This window comes from Olea europaea, unplaced genomic scaffold, assembly GCF_002742605.1.
Source record: "Olea europaea var. sylvestris unplaced genomic scaffold, O_europaea_v1 scaffold213, whole genome shotgun sequence".
In the NCBI taxonomy this organism is placed as follows: domain Eukaryota; kingdom Viridiplantae; phylum Streptophyta; class Magnoliopsida; order Lamiales; family Oleaceae; genus Olea; species Olea europaea.
Genome location: NW_019239264.1, coordinates 71,585 through 77,220, shown reverse-complemented (window position 1 = coordinate 77,220; position 5,636 = coordinate 71,585).

Sequence of the window (5,636 nt, the reverse complement as noted above, 5' to 3'; positions counted from 1 at the left end):
GAGTTGGAGTAGATTGAGTAATTAATATGAAAAAAAGGGGGTTAAGGGGTATTTATAGTGGGGGGGGGGAGGGGGAATTCAAGGACCAAACGGTCACTTTTTTTAAAAAAAAAGTGATTGTTTTGGTCACTTTCTTTTGCGAGCCACGAGCCACTTTGCCCATGAGCGGCTCGCCTCTCGGCGAGACTCGCTCAGCTTGCGCTCATGATTTTAAGAGCCCGAGCCGCCCACGAGCCCTTTTGACATTCCTATTGAAAGCAAGTCCTTTTTCAACTTCCAAGCATTGAATGGTTGCTGTTTTGGGTCTAATATATTCAAGCTTAAGAATAATTAGAAATGTTCTCCTGCCCATAGTAGGAAATCCTATCTTACCCAATTGGAGAGAATTGTACTTATGGTTCTCACCTTTGGAGAGAACCGTCAGTCATCTCCGGCCACGTCAGCAATTGGGCAGGAGAAAAAATTTGTAAGAATAATTGCCATTCATTGACATTAAGTATAGTTTATCCTAGATATTACTACAAAACACGTGTCAATATTTTAATAGGAGATGAAAACATGAATTTGAGGCTTTTCGTTCCTACACAAACAAAGATTCCAGAGATGAAATGTAACATTGGGCATGCTTGTAACATCTTGAATTTTTACTCCTAGTCGGTAAATTTAAATATAGGACTTATTGGCCTAGTTTAATGACCTTATTAATTATTGGCCAATAGTTTGAGAACCTAAGAATAGAGTTATTTTGGTAGTTAGATAAAATTATGTGTAAAATGTATGTAAATATACAAATTGATCATGATTAAAGATGATTATTTGGCAACATGTATTATTCACATCAAATTTCAAGTCAATATAATTGTTTTAACCTCAAAAGTATTGATTTGACCACTTTCATGACAATACACAATTTTATGCATTGATCATGTCTAATATCTAGTTATTTCCTTTCACTTTTCCACACAAAGTCCAAGAATGGACGCTCTAAAAAGGAGAGAAATCCAAGACTACATACTACACCTCACAATCTTCTACACACTCTTCCCTCTTTACCTTTATCTCTTTGTCTCTCCATCTTTACTCTTTTGCTTGTCCTTTTTGTATTAGATATAGTCATACATACATAAATACCCATGAATACTCAACACCACTCGTAGTTCATGGATCTTCCTCCAATAATCACTTTTATTATTTTTTATTTGTCTAGTGAAAGGTAAGTTTGTTATTACTTTATTACACGAGTAATTCTATATATGTTATTTCATGATTATGTTAAGTTATGGTCCGCATTATGTATAAGATTTGTAGGGACGGACTGGAGTATAGTAGTAGTAATGCAAGAAAATTTGGTACCATCTAAATTAAGTTTAATTTTCCCATCTCTCTATACAAGTATGAAATTTTAGTTGAAATGCATACAAGAAAAAATTACTCACGCACACTTATTGAGAATTTATATCACATTATGTTCTTTTTTTTTTCCATTTCTAAAAAAATAATGGTTTGAGGCGGTCAATGCAGAGATAAATGTTGTTGTGGACTATTTAAAATATTTTTCATAAAGCTATGTTGAATTTTATTTAATTTATATGTCAAACTCATATGAATAATGTTGAATCAAAATTATTTTTTTCTAAAAATCCTAATTATTCTTTTCAACCCTTATATTTAAGTTTAATTTAAGTTTTGGTGACACTCAAATCTTTAAGGATTCGAGTTGTCACGGTGCTTTTGGGCAACAATGTCGTGCATTAGCTAGACTATTGATTGGATTATTGTTTTGTTTTTCAACTTCTGGAGCTACAAATGTTGAAGCACTAAAGTCAAATTAGAACAAGGAAGGTGACTGTGTTACTTCAGCAGCCCACTATTCACATGGGAAAAAAGTGTATACTGATACTCTGTGATTGGTTAGTAATAAATGGCTTTACTTTCAACCCTTCGTTTTTCCTTGTGTGCTGCTAAAATTACCATCCCCTCTTTAAAAGCTTAACCTTTTAAATGAGATGATTTTACATGGTATTAAAGGACATAAAGATTGTGTTGTCACCCAAATATGAATATTGTCCACATTGGCTTATTGAAGACAATACAAATTAATATGTGTGACACCCGAAATATTTTAGAATGAAAATTATTTGTTTTTATATGTTATATTTAGAAAAGTTCAGGACTAAAATGAAATAAGTTTTAAACTCCCATTTTATTTAGGCAAAATAATTAGATATTGATGGGACGAGATTTAGTATATCAAGATTGAACTCGTTTCGTAGGTCATAATTAATTAGAATTCTTTGTCTTGAGAAAAAGTTATTCGGGCTTAGTTAGACTCAAGTTATTGAAGTTCAAAAAGTTATCTTTAAATTGATAATTAAGTAAAGTTGGTATAAGATTTTAGATGATTTCACATGTGATGCATAAAAATCCTATCTTGATTATGATAAATATTAATTGTTAATTATAATCCTATCTTGATTATGATAAATGTTAATTGCTAATATAATCTTATTTTGATTATGATAAATGTAAATTGTAAATTTTGATATATTTTAAAACTCCACTTACTATTATCCAATTTAGAATTATCCAGTTTAAGTATTTTATTTACCAATTTTCAACCTGATTGTATGAGTTAATGTGATTAGGATACTTTAATTAAGCAAAATCTTTATTAACCTAACCCAGATTTATTATATAAAAATACCAAGAAATATCCATTTCCCAACCTCGGTATTAGTGTTAAGGATCTTTTCAAGGAAAACAGATAGCTCAAATCTCGAAAGGAAAACTGAGAAAACAGTTAAAGTATGTAAGGCTCGTCTGTAATCCCCCCCCCCCCCCCCCCCCCCCATGTTTGAGCCACATTCTAGGAAAAAATTGCATTATTTATATTAAATCAATGGAAAATGTGTGGTTAAGAAATAAGGAAAATTTTCAGATTCGCGTGTAATATTATTTTATTGAAAATTTTGTGGCTGAAGAATATACCCCATGAAGTCAAAGTTACTCATCACAGAAAACGAGAAAAAAGCAAAATAGTGGTCAGAAACATTTCCATAGGAATTCTACGCACACGACACAGAGATAAGTACTTTTAGATAAAGAAAGCAAACTAATCTTCAATTGGGAAATTCAAAAGTTTGAAACTTGCATTCATATTTCTTTCAATTCTTTTAATATCGAGGTAAGATACTTATGTGAAAGGTGCTCCGTTTCCTTATGCTTTTATGTATTTCATTAAATATGCATGAATTGCTAGTGGAACTTTAGGTTCTCTAGAAAGAGATAAGAAATCCTATGGGAATTTAAGACGACCTATGATGGATGTGTCGTTTGGTTACTGATATACTCCATAAGAGAATAGTGGTATGGAAGTGTTTATTTATTTGTTATATATAAATAGTGTATAGAAACTGCATATGTTTTATTCGATATTTTTTAAACACTCACTTCTACAAAATTTTACAGGTACTGAATCGATTGGAACGGTGATAGGATGTGATATAGACTGCCAAGTGGATTCAAAAATGAAAGTATTAAAATTTTTGTTGGTTTTGTCTTTAAATTCGTTAGTTAGTTAAAATTGTTTCAAGAACATATTATTTATTAATTAATTGAACATTTTTTTAAAGATACATTTTTTTTAATGTCTAGGTTTTATAGTTGGATATTTCAGCATATTATTTTTAAAGATATTTATCTTTATCGTTTCACCTTCAATATAAAGTGAAGAAATTTTTTGGTTGCAACTCCAAGTTTATGAAAATTTGGGGTGTTACAGTATGTTTGTCCCCTCTCTAATACCTAAGATTTTAGACGAGGCAGTTTAACCATTATGACGATTATATTGATTATGATGGGTTGGTGGTGATCGGTTAATTGTTTACTTTTATTTATTGGTTCATTTGTATTAAATATCTTTGATGTACATAATTGCTTCGTTTTGTGCGGGCACACTTGGAGACAGAAAATGTTTGTTTCATTACATTTCTCATGGAGCTTGCTTGCAATCTGGAAAAAGTAAAATAGAAATGGTCTTTTGCAACATGCAAAAGGCAAGATTCATTAATTGAGTGTTGCTAAAGGTGTCTATCGTAGCTTTCCAATAAGTGTATGTTGTCATTGGTTAATATAATTGAGATTTGATAACGTTTTTTGAATGCATTTTGCTAATGCCTCATTTTTCAACTTTTATTGGTTGTAGCAAAAAGGTTCACATTTTCTCATTTTTTTGCAATGTTTATTAAGCATTTTTAAAACCTCATTAAACATTCATTGCATGTTGTTAAGGTTATTTTTGACAAGGGACAACAATCGTTGCTTAAATTATTAATATGTTGAGTATTTTGCAATGTTCAGTGCATGTTATTATAACATCCTCCCTTGGTAAAGTAGGCCAACCTTTAATTAAAAAAAATAAAAAATAAGAAATAAAAATTAGACCATGTATGGCCCCCATTATTTGAAATTTTGATGGTTGGAATAATTATTTTTGAAGAATGCATGTTTTAAAAGAAGAAAAAATTTTAGAATTACACGTAAGAAAATGAAGAGAAAATTTTAACTAGGTTGACATAGAGGCATAATTTAAAAAAATCTCAAACCCGAATCGTCTCTCCTGTAAAATCCTCTCACCATTGGTTCCTCCTCATTGCCACCCGCCATCACTGCAGCCATCATCGCTTCCCCATCGACAACCTATCTCTCTTCTTCTCTGGTATGTCTCCGCTTCTATCTTTATTTTCCCAACTTTTTTCTCGAGTTGGATAATGAAGTTTTTAGTGGTTCTATAGTTTTAGTCTATGTATTTATTTGAGATGTTTTGTGGTGATATAGTTAGACTTTCCTAAACTTAAATGGGACTTCAGAAAAAGAAACGTATATAAGAACCCCCCCACTACCTCCATTTTTGCTTGTATTTGGATGCCGTATGATTTGTACAAGCCTCAACAATAGGGGAAATTGAAGTTCCAAACACAGAAGCAACAATTGTTGGGTTTAAGAGAAGGAAGTAGATCTTCACTGTTATGTAAGCATCGATTAGGGAAAAACAGGGGAGAGAGCAGAAGAGGGAGAATATCAGACCAAGGGAATAAGAAGGAGAACCAATTACCTTGTAAATTCAAAATTCTATCATCTTTCTTCAGTTGAAATGGTGGCGTTTAGCTACCTATTGAAGATTCCGTCTGTTGGCAGTTGGACAGTTAGTTAGTTAACCATCAGTTAGTTAGATTGGTTAGTTAGTTTGCCAGCTGTATAATGTACTAAACTATTTATATACAGGTTGTAAATCATTTTCTAGTCATGTTGAATGAATGAATTTCTTTCTTCCATAATTTAACTCTCAAATCTAATATGGTATCAGGGCATTTTTCTCCTTCCTTCACTGCTTCGTCTTCTTCAAAGATCTAATCAAGATCTATAGTGTCATTCAATCCTAATATGGATCATTCACGGTCTGAATCTCAATCTGAGGTAAGGTCATCAGTGAATAAATCTACCATTGATGATCATTTGAGTCCTTACTTCCTACACCACTCAGATAGCCCCGGATTGGTACTGGTTTCTCAACAACTCACAGGAGATAAATATGCCTCCTGGAATCGAGTCATGACTCAATGCACTATCGGTGAAGA